This window comes from Neopsephotus bourkii, unplaced genomic scaffold (genome assembly GCF_033783945.1).
Source record: "Neopsephotus bourkii isolate Nb327-2 ecotype Australia unplaced genomic scaffold, CSIRO-AGI_Nbou_v1 NB_549, whole genome shotgun sequence".
In the NCBI taxonomy this organism is placed as follows: Eukaryota; Metazoa; Chordata; class Aves; order Psittaciformes; family Psittacidae; genus Neopsephotus; species Neopsephotus bourkii.
The window spans coordinates 2,470,541-2,482,633 of NW_026901050.1; the positions used below are offsets into that span (position 1 = coordinate 2,470,541).

General features: G+C 41.2%; 1 protein-coding gene across 10 annotated transcripts in view; it reads right to left on the reverse strand.

The window, feature by feature from the left end:
- The window catches only part of SATB1 (SATB homeobox 1), a 92,463-nt gene that overhangs the window by 70,520 nt on the left and 9,850 nt on the right, over nt 1–12,093 (reverse strand). For 2 of the 10 annotated variants that reach the window (XM_061351069.1, XM_061351066.1), the window contains exon 1: nt 2,857–4,324. The exons of 1 other annotated variant lie outside the window; for it this stretch is intronic. The gene's annotated coding sequence lies outside the window, so the exon portion shown is untranslated. Of the gene's footprint in view, nt 1–2,694; nt 2,765–2,856; nt 4,326–4,392; nt 4,782–12,093 lie in introns of those variants that run through there. 7 more of the 10 variants (XM_061351068.1, XM_061351067.1, XM_061351060.1 and 4 more) reach the window with 6 other exon arrangements.

Sequence of the window (12,093 nt, forward strand, 5' to 3'; positions counted from 1 at the left end):
ATACGTACACAGCCTGCACATGTACACAGAGAGAGAGAGAGATGTACCATAAACTCATAAAGAAGAATAAATAACTATTTCAACTGGAAAGAAGATGCCTTTCTTAAAAAGAAACAAACTTATTCTCCAAAAGTGACCTCATACCGCAGTTTACAGAGAAATCGCATCATAATCTGGTGGAATTATTTTTTAAATTCTAACTAGAGTATTCCTTAAAAAAAAAAAAAATGTACCTTCAGAGATATTCTACTAAATCAGAGACAGACTGAAACTCATATAAATGATGACGATTGTCAAGGTACATGCTCCAACACAGCTATTGTTACACATCTCACAGAAAGGTTTGTTATTAATCCTGGGTGGTTTTATTATGCTGAGAGAGACAGAGACAGAGAAAGAAAAGGATTCTAGTGAAACATTTCTCAGTCTACTTGATTAAAAACATGGGTGCACAAGAGTAGAGAGATTGTTAAAACTTTAACTGAGGGAGCAACAGATTTATTAAAGATGTAGAATATTGTTCATTTACAATTCCTCCCCCCTTAAAAATAAAAGTTAAAAGAGAATTTAACATTTAGCTCTGGAAAGCAGTGGCGGGACATGGTTGCTTTTGAGTTTCCTAACCAATATTACACAAAGAGTTTATCAACTTTTTGCAAAGTTCAAAATATGCATACGTTTTCTTTCAGATGTTCAGCTTTAAGTGTTAAATGAAGTAGCTTATTGAATTACGAAAAATAACTGACAAGAGAATGCACCATCTCACAAAACATGATGCTGGGGAAAAAAATAAACCAAACAACCCAAGCACAATTTCTACAGTACCTTTGAAGCACTTAAATAAAAAATAAAAAGCCCTGGGTGATGCTGTGTTTGTTACGTGCTGGCACAGCTATTTGAAACCAAAATGCAGAAGTAATTTCTGTCTCAAATTAAGAAAAGGTATATGTTGCATGCTTTTATTTCCCTTTTTATAAACTTTTGAAACCTCCATCCATGAGCAGCAGTTCCATTTAAATCCCTAAAAATCTCCCAAGCCTAGAACGTAACAGCAAGTTTTGAGAATTTTTGACATTCATCAGAATCCCTTTTACCAAATAAATATATATATATTTAAATACATAAATTAAAAATCAGTAGATGAGAACAGAGACATCTTTTTGGTTCTGATTTCATTCATCAATACCATTGTGACTGTTAGACAATTTACCCTACCTTTCCCTGACTGAGAAAGGTGCGACTTCACTGACAATTATGTTATGTATATAAAATAATCACTAAGGACAGGTGACTAGACATTAATTTATGAGCTAGTATTTACATTAGTAAGTACTAATACTGGGGAAGTCCTATTTAGAAAGCCTAGTGTGAATCTGATAATTGCTACTTTCTTTCAGTTGCCTAGTAATTCAATATATTTTCTGCACATTTCATAGCAAAGCTATTAAAGCCTAAACATCTTGGGATATTTGTACACATTTCTATGCCATTGATATACATGCCAGTGACGATTCTGTAAATTATTTTTTTCTTCCTTGAATATCATGCCGCTTTTCCCAATAGGGTGAAGAATGAGGTAATATATGAATCTAAACGTTTACAAGCAACCTCAAAAATGCCACTGAATAGCTGAAGTTCAGAAAATTGTTATTTTGCCTTATGCTGTAAGGTGACAGGCTAAGGTTTACCATTCATCCTGATCCCATCTGGCTTAGTTTGTGCACCTCACTATCAGTAAACGTGCCTATTTTAGCCACTTTTCAAAGAGATTTTTTTTCTTTTTACTCTGTTAACTGCAGCCTAAGCAAAGAATTACAGGCTCAAACCGTTAACATCTTCCGATGTTTCTGCCGATGCTAACATACTATAGGGCTGCTTTTCTGAGACTGGTCTCTCACAAGAATAAGAGGATTAACAAGAAAAAAAAGGGGGGGGGGGGGAGAGAGGAAAGGGGAGGGCAAAACCGAACCAAAAAAAGCCTTGAACAAGAAAATCCTTGTCACTTTTGGCAACTTCAGAAGTACTCTAAGGCACCAAGGTTCTTTGCTACAAAAAGTATCTAGTCATCATGAGTCAGAATTGCACTACATCATGTACAGTGAATAAAAGTGATAGATCACAGTTTAGTTAATACACTGACTACAACCAAAACACCAAATGGGTCATTTTCACTTGGCCTGAGAATACCCACCCATCGGCATCCTTTCCCCGCTTAGTCATCTTGTAAAAAGCTTTATGTTACAAAGCAAAATTACATGCACATAAAACACCTAATTTACTCATTTAAACTCCATGCCCAAGGCTAAAGTTCACTGAAACCTCAGTTTGGAATAGTGATGAGCAACAACCAGCGTGGCCTGCCCAGGAAGAGGGTTGCAGGGAAAGAAGAACTATCATCTCCGCCAGTTTCAGGCCAAGAGTTTTCCTGGGTTTCACATTTAGGCATCTTTCATAACTATAAGTTTTCATCACAAGGCACTGAGAAAAGAGCACAATTTCAAGGCACAGCTTCCCAGAGACAGCGTACACGTACGGGCACACCGCGCAATTTCTGAATGAGAGTCGGCGCGGTATCTCCTTTTGTCGCGATGTAACGCCGCCGGTATTATATTTCTTTCTCTCCTCCTGAATCAGCCCCCTCCCCATGCCTTTCCCCTCCTCTTCCCTCCCTCCCCCATAAAACCCCATAATCACATCTGAGAGAGGCTCCGCACTTATCCGTTCCATATGGCTCTCACAATCCAGGCCAAGCTTTCCCTGTGACCTTTTAAAGAGACAAAGAAGCAAAGTACTTATCTAGAAACAGAAACACTGCAGTTTTCTGAGTGAAATTAGCAAAACCGACCCGAAACTCACCACTTCAAAACTTGACAGCATATAAATAACAAAAACAAAGGAGGTTTCCTTTGCAGCCCGAGCTCTTGAAGAGGAAGAAGTTCAAGACTGATGTTTTCTAGGTCCCCCCCCTTTGGGGAAGAGGGAGAGGGGGGGCAGCAGACCTGAGGACTACTTCCCCTAATATTCTCTTATTTTTTCTTTTTTTCCTTGTTGCTATTTTCCTCTAGGAGGGGAGGGGCAAAAAGAGATAGCGAGAAACAGAGTAGCCATGAGCAAAAATGGCAATTGACAAAAAACAGAGATTAAATATCTTTTACGAGAGAGCCAGTTTTCGAGGTTTAGCAACGGAGGAAGGAGCTGAAGATCAAATTGCTCAGACAAGTGTAACGCTCAAAACGAGGAATTCATCATCATCATCAAAAAAGATAGAGTAGCAGGTTAAAATTGAGGTGGAGGGTGACTTAAGTCTAGCTATCCTTTCAAAAATCAAACCAATGCGTACAGGAGCAAGTGAGAAAGGGGGTATTAAAAAAAAAAAAAAAAAGGCAAAGGAAAAAAAAAAAGGCAGCTTTTCTATCCAGTGTGAAGAGCAGAAAGTCTACTTCTAGGTTGTCACTTACACTATTATTCTCCAATAGGCACCCAGAGGAGCAGCACACACAGAAGGAGCCCGCTCCCCTCCCCCTCCGCAAAAATACACACCGTAACAGCCCCCAAACTTTCTGCGGAAACCTCAGCCCCAGAGATCGCTACTGGAGATTACAAAAACAACAACAGGAAAAAAAAAGTGTAGAGAAAATAGCAGGGAAAGGCACGGAGATGCCACTTTGAATCTCGCCTTTGCGGTCCGGGGAGGGAAAAAAAAGAAAAAAAAAAAAGGCAGAGAGGACCTGTCTCCTCTCATTTACCGGGGGCTGGTGTGCAAGGGGGAGGGAGCACACGGGGGGGGGGGGGGGCCCAGAAAAATAACAGAGAGGAGGAAGGAAACACACAAGGCACACCAGCACCACTACAAAAAGTGACGAGGTTTCACTCTCTCCGAGTCCAAAACCGGGAGGAATTAAAATTTATAAACCCCAACCCCCTCTATTAAAAGAAAAAAGAAAAAAAAAAGAAAGAAAAAAATCCAAAAAATTGGTTCTGCTTCTGCAAAGGAAAAAAAAATCTGGGAACTCCGAGAAGAGTTTCTCGCCAGAAGGGATAAAAAATATAAACCAGAAAGGTTGCAAAAAGCCAACAACAACAAAAACAAGCCAGCAGGAAAAAATAATAACTGAAAAAGAATAATAATGGTAGGCTTTGTTTTTTTGTCTCTCTTTTTTTTTTTTTTTTTTTCCTTCTAATTCTCGCTTCCCCTGGCCGGCTACTATGGTTGTTATTTAGGCCGGTTTGGTGGTTGTTGCTGGATGTTACATGGATATATCTGTGTGTATGTGTGTCCCCGGACGGAGCTGCCTTGCTCTGCTCTCTTCCCCCCCTCCTCCTCCTCCTCCTCCTCCTCCTCTCCCTCTCTCTCTGTTTCTGTCCCCATTAAATTATTAGTTGACTCATCACTACTCCTCCTCCTGCTGCTGCTGCCGCCGCCGCCGCCGTCCCCTGCTCAGAGCCTCCTCTCCGCTACCGCTCGCTGCCGCTGCTGCCGCTGCTTCTTCTTCCTCCTCCTCATTTTAATACAAAATAACACCGAGGCCACCGGCTTTTTTTTTTTTTTTTTTTTTTTTTTTTTTCCCACAGCCCTACACGGGAAGAGGACGCAGCCTCCCTGCTGCTGCCCGGAGCCCTTCCCGGCGGCCCCGGATCATCCGACGCGTCCTGGGAGAAAGTGGCAGAGGAGGAGGAGGAGGAGGTGGTGAAGGAGACAGGCGTGGGGGAAGGGAGGCCGATGGGGACGAAGGGGAGGGGAGGTCGGCAGAAGCGAGGTGGCAGAGGGGGACCGCAGCAGGATGGGGGCGCCGGGCCCGGCCGGAGAGGGGGGGATCGCCCGCCGCCGGCGGTAGGTGATCGGGGGGGTCGGGGGAAGAGGGCGTGCGGCTTCCGGGCGCGCACGAATTTGCAGCCAGCTGGGTGCGGGTGAGGCGGCCCTGCCTGTGCCGCTCACAATGCCCGCCGCGCAGGCAGCGCGCCCCCTGCGCGCACGCACGCACATGGCAGATGGGGGCCTGCAGCGGAGGGGGGCGAGCCGGCGGGAGCGTGGTGGGGAGGGAACGGGGGGGGAGAAGAGGAGGAGGAGGAGGGGCAGCAGTGGTGAAGGCTGAACAATATCCTGCCGGCGGCGCCAAGCGCGCCCGCCGCGACAGCGCAGCCTCCGCCCTTCGGCGCGGAGCCTGCGTGGGCCGGGCCGCGGCAGGCAGGTGCACGGCGGCAGAGGTGCGGAGCAGGGTTCTGAGAGGACCCTCAGGTCGTGGTGGCCACCGGGAAGCCCGCAGGCCGCTCCGGGAGGGGGCAGCTTTTCCTGTCCCACTCCCTTCGGTGCCAGCAGAGGTGGAAGGAAAGCAAAGGGCACGCCTCGGAAAGGCGGCAAAGGTGGGGGGAAACTGCCCCCGTTCATCGGAGGGCAGCCCCCCGCCGGGGTGAGGCGCTGGGCGCCGCGGCTCGCCAGACAGTATTCCCGAGGGGACAGTAATGCATCACCCCGCGTCCGCAAGGGTGAGATCCCCATCACTCCAGACGCGGGATGTCACAAAAGTGTCGCCGCGGCGTGTCGACAGTGCGGGAGTGAAACCACCCGTAAGAGGTGAGAGCAGGAGGTGGTAACTATTGACAAACCAAACGACTGCGAGACAGACATAACTTTTTTTCCCATCATGCACCTGGAAAAAAAGTAACCCAACGAGACCAACTTGAATGCAACAAGTTTGTACAAGCTACGAGATAAGAGAAAAATTAAACTTTCTTTATTGATAAAATGTGTAGCGTTTGAATATGCCATGTCTAAAAGGAAAGCTGCATCAGCCGCCAGATGTGAGTTATTGCACAGGCAGACATACAGCCGAAGTGTTTTGGGTAGTTACTTTAAACAAGCAAACAACAAAAAAAGTAACAAAAATATCCATAACAAACTGCACATACACACTCAAAGCAGCAGCAGAAGTAGGCAAATAGGGAGGTGAGCACCAGTTCTGTAACACAAAATAGCACGGCCTCTAAACAAAGAAAAGGTGAATCAATATATCTATGAAGAACAAAATTATCACTACACATACATCACTAACTATAAAAGAAAAGGAATGCAGTGGAACTGGGTAAAGAAACAAGCTTACATTTACCGAAATAAGCATAGAGGGCACACAGGAAAAAAAGAAAATGGTAATAGGGTGAAATACATTCAATATTTATCACATTCAGCAATGCACAAAATAGATTATAATCTCAGAAGCAAAGAAATGCAACACTGGAAAATGCACCCGCTGTTACATAATAGTGTTACTCAAAGTTTAGCGAGTGGTGGTGGCACGTACATAGGAAACACAAAAAGTTGTACCTATGTCGCGTGTCCTGAGAAAGGTTACTAAGATTGTTACTGAGAATGCTGAAAAGGAGGGGGAAAAAAAACCCAAGAAACATGTTTCACAAAGAAAAACAAGGGAAAATGTAGATGACGTCTTCTAAACCATATGATCAAGGGATAACGGCTTAGCAGGTTTATTTAGAAACCAATCTTTTTTCCAACAAGATAGATTGAGCATTATTCAGTTCCCCTGACAAAAAAAAAAATCTACAAAGAAAAGGAAAAAAAGGGAATGTTTATTTCCCGGTATGTTCGAATATTTGGAGGAAAACCGGTGTTCACTAGTTGAATTCACACTTTGAAAGCTCAAGTAAAATGTCTACATTGTATCATTTTTCATCCTCTTCAGGAGAGCCTGATACAGAGTAAACTTCAGCAGTGACCAGGACTGGCCAATAAAGAGGAAAATCATGAAGGATGAGTTTCAGCCTGCACTATGTTGCCTGCAGCCTGATGGAGGGAGAGGGCATTGAAGGTAATTTTTGAGCGATGTGGAGCTGATTAGAATAGAGCAGATATTTACAAATATGATTTGGAACAAGGTTTGGGACTAAAACACTACCTTATAAAAATGCTTTAAAGATATAACAAAAAAACCCCACCCCAAAACAAAAAAAAAACAAACAAAAAAACCCTCAAAAAAAAAAAAAAAAAAAAAGGAACCAGAAAACAAACAAACAACCCCCCAAATGAAACAGCAACATTTAAATCTGCTCTAAAATAACCTTTGCGTTGGTGTTCACAAACCATTCTCTTCATGGTCAAAAAAAGTCCCAACCCTTAAAATGTTCAGATTAAAATAAAATTATTAATCTAAAAAGCAGAGACAGTGAATTAAAGGAGCAGGGAGATAACAATCTGATAATACAGGCTCACAGAAGGCCTAATAATGATATTATTACGCACACTAACCAAACACTGACAAACAAATATTCTGTTAATTATATAATCATGCATATGCTTCCTATGTTTGAGCTACATGATTATGGAAAACAACTCTCTTCTTGAAACTGCATATATGTGCTAAACCTTATAAACTCCCTACAAGATGGATTAATCTAATTCCCCTACACCACTTATGTCTGATAAAGTATTTACTACAGGCTTGAAAGGTTGAGCGTAGAAACCTTGCTTTGACTAAGAAGCACAAGCTACTGAAGGCTGCTATGTCTTGACGTATAGACAACAATCAGATATCTCTTATCAATACCAAACTACTTGGAATAAATTCAGGATACAGATATCTGATTTTCATTTGACCTATTCCAATTTGCACTTCACTTTGTCAACTTTGATATTAAAATGTTCCACTAGAATAAAGATATTTATAATAAAAACATATATAAAGAACAGAAGATGAATAGATATTGTCATGGATACATATGCAGGCAATCATTTAAACATGCAGCAATGGTAACATCACATTTTTCATAGTTTCTAGTCAACATTCAGCAGACAAATATATGCTTAATAAAGCTTATTAATCCTTAATAAAGTTACTGCACTGTGTTTATGATATATAAATGTATTTTGCAGCAGGTTGTGTTGAAATGAGACAAATACTTTAAAAGTTGGACTGCGTTTTTTAAGCCCACAGTGAATTAACTCTCAAGCATCAGTCTCAGTAGCTGCAAAACAATACAAATTGTCCAGTGTAGCATGCTGCCTCCGTGCCTTCTAAGGTCTCTATTCCAATCTTTTTTTGTTCAAAATAAATTAGGAAATATGGGCCGAAATCTTGAGGCTTGGCTCTTGTGCAACACAAACAGAAGTGACCTGGCAGCAGAGCAAAACCAGCATATCTGTGTATTCTCTTTTATCAGTTTTCTTTGGGGAGATCAGGCTGATTGGGTTTTACACATACATACTTCTGACAACTCTGCAGCCATTTGGGTAACTCATGAGCCCCAGCCCATGATGGAGGTAATGCAGAGTTGTGCAGCAGCAGTGGGACTGCCAGGAAACTCACTTTTGTGGGGATATGAATATTCCCCACTGCAAGGGGTGATGTGTGCACATCTAGGGCTAACAGTAACTGCTGGACAGCAAAACAATGAAAATACCAATCTGTCTGATGGTAAACATCTATGGTCAAAAGGTGGATGTCTTCCCAGTGGGCTTGTGCCTAATTGCCACCTGGGTTAGATAGAAGTGAGGGTTAAGGGGAAGGAAGTGACCCGCTGTCCTTTCCCACAGCTGTCTATCTGTGCACAGTCACCACCACGGTGTGGACCCAGCCCCACTGCCCTATAAGTTTTCACCTCTGATTAAAGTTGTTTTACTGTCTCCTCAGACTGACTGCCCCTCTGTTTTGCTCTGAACAATAATAGCTGTCCAACACTGTTCAAACACTTTAACCAACCTGACTGCGGCAATCTCAATTTACATACGACCCAAGAATCCAATGCATACCGATGTGAATCACAGCGTTCTGTGACATCCCCCACGCTGAACTCAGAAGTTACATACCAACCTAGATATTTTATTTTTTTTACTGCAACCTGCCCCAGCCTGGATAGGATGCCTGTCAAAAAGCAAAAGTGCTATGAAATGAAATTCATAGCACTGAAAGGCATCACACACAAGCTGTTGTCCCCTCTCACATTTTGCATGAGCAATTTCTGCTCGTTTGTGTTCTCTCACACACAATGTCCTCAAACAGTTACGTAAAATGAATATTTAACTTGCAATAGTCAGCTGTATTGAACTGCACTTAATTGCTTATTAAGTGAAGTAAATTACCCTTACCATATTTGTCAGAGGTGAAAAACCTACATATATGGCTACATGTAGTGCATTCATTAGTTTATGGACCCCAAATCCCTTGGAAAGTATCAGATATCTACACAGTGTCCCATGGTGCAGCATTTTGTAGCTGGATGTCTCAGCTAGCTTGCAGATATGTAAAATCATATACAAACAGACATCTCCCTATTGATTGCTTCTGTGACGAGGCTCGTTTACTCCCGCAAACATTTTCTGCAGTGTATTTCAATCACGTAATCTTTTTTTGAAAGGAGTTGAATAAGAATATGCAAAATGTGGTTCTGGATAAAACAAGTTACTTTTAGTCAAACTACTGCACCATTTTGCATCAGTCCCTTTCATAGCTCTATGTCTATTTTGACTAAGATGCTTGTATAACTGAAGTAAATACATACATTTGCTGATGTGGCCCCAGCAGTCATTTTAATTTGTTCCTTGGTGCCAAATGAATCACAGAAGGAAAACTATGGAGTAAAACCCAACAAAACTGGTATGATGAACTGAAGGGAGAACGTGACCGCTAATGAGAATAGAAAGCCTTTCACCTCTGGTTGCCACAAGAAATCCTAGCTGGTTAAAAGTCTAATAGATGGGTGTCCACTTCCCCATAAACGATCACAGCAATGAATATTAATAGATTAATCACATAGATCTTAATCTGTGGTTGCAGTCTCTACCTGCTATGTGGACAAGTGGGGTTCACTTCCTAAACATACTGGCATTGCTACTACCACAGACGCTATCCATACATTATTGAATATAAGGCAATATTTTTTATGACTGTGGATTTCAGAACTAGTTTGAATAGAAAGCTTAAACTTTAAAAACAGTATTTTGTAGATGTGAACCATATCCTCTTTCACCCCTAACAGTTGACTAGATCCTTGATAAGTCATGCTTCTAATTTCCATGTGGCAGCTAGAGTTCTTTTTTGTGCCACAAAAAAGAACAAATGAAAAAAAGCAATAGAACTTTATATAATAGTATTTATTGCAATTAGGCAGCTGGAAGAAAGAAGAAAGCTGGCATCTTAGGACCAGCCAAGTTACCTGTGTCTTAAGTATATGTTCAGTAGGTCACTAATTTCACAGCTTTCTCCCCAGCGGTATAATTTTTAGGTCTATCATACAAAGATATTTAATGTGGGACATGGGGAGATGAAAAAAGAGCGGTTCCTGTTAAAACCCTGATCATCATAACACTAGATAACTCCTAGACATGAGACAGGCAAATAATTGTTACCTAAAAGAAGAGTCAGTTGGTAAACGGGTTATTTTAGGAATGTGTGCAAGTAGAAGCTCTATTAATTTAATAGACCGTGATCCCCAGACATATAAATCTGTAGTTTCAGTTATTTTTGCTTGTTAAAACAAAGATAGACCACGTTATCTCCCAGGTCGTTTGTAATGTTGTTGATGGATTCTGCTTCTCTTCCCTTTCCTGACTCCATCACTCCACCCACTGCATTTTTTCCCTAATTTGATCCAGCAATTCTAGGTGAGGATGTATTTCACACAGTCCAAGCAAAGCTGCACATTATGGTAGAAAATAGTCTGAACCATTGTGCTTAGCACTACAGAGGATTATTCCAGCATTATTAGCTAGAGCTTAGATGCTTATGCCATCAAGCTCAAACCACAGTGACTTCTTACATAGGAATACTTGATCAATGGGACAATTATCTTTTCTTTCACCTGATAATATGAACAAAATCTACTGACAAAAATTGAAAACATGGAAGAGTTTAGGTCTAAGAAAATGGTTAGAACTGATTGATGATTTGAACTATATCAAACTTTCATTATGAAACCCAAAACCACATGAAATGTCCCGTTTCCAGTTTCATTGTTAACTCAGAACTCTGCACAGGTTCTGCTACACATTTTCTAAGGTTCAAAACCTTTTAAGTAAAACCGTGCCTCTAATTATGGCCAAACGTGGCAGGAGTCAATATTCATTGTACATAAAATACATGCAAAATGTGCGGTTTTGGTGTAAAACAAATGGAAAGTTGGTGGATTTGGCCGAATTTTCTTTTTCTTCTAGGGCTCCTTCCAGTCTCAAATGGAAATGATTCCACAATAACAAAGTGAATGAGTCTTTCACAGTTCTTTTCAGCAGCAATTAGCTGCTAATATTCACAGTTCTTTTAAGAAACAAGGTACTGTTAATATTCAGGCCCTAACATAAACATTTTTAGAATATGCAGTGTCAGTGAGATAAAGGTCACTTTTACATGTGTTGGAGTGCACTTAGTTTAAATGCAAACAACATAAGGCAAAACCAAGTCACTTCAAAATGTTACTCCAAGTAAAACAACTACATTATAGATTTCCAGCTAAGTGGCTACAACAGAAGCAGAGAGAGCAGCAGTTGGGAATCCACTAGAATATAGTATTTTTATGTCAAAATTGGTTAATATTTATGACAGTTCATTTATACTCATGCAAACACTGGAAGGAAGTGCCTGAATAGGTGTGTAAAAATTACTTTCCACCTTAAATAAAAAAATCTGGGTGAAAAGTTTGTATTATATGTTGAGATAAGAAAAGCCAGGTAAGAAGAAACTGAGGCATGTACACGAAATTCCACAACTGAGCTTCAACTGCTATAGAAGAAATAACATTTGAAACTAATTATTTTAACATTGTCCATGTTAATTTCCTTAGGAGCTCTTCTATGTAATTTGTTTCTGCCCGGTTATACTACAAACTCTTCCCCGTGTTGGATTTTTTTGTTTCACAAATGTTGGTACGATGCTCAAGAGAAATTCTGAAGTATTCTGCTCATGAAAAAGCTGTGGTGCATTTTCTCAAGTAATTTTTCTTTTATAGTTATACAGATGGAAAATAACCCCGCACCACATCTGAAAATGTGCCGCTTCAAAGGTAGGTGGAGCCAGGTGAAGAAATGCTCAAAATTATTGCAGCCATAGAAGAGTAATGTCCAAATCAACTTAGCCCTGTCTCTGAAACATGGGA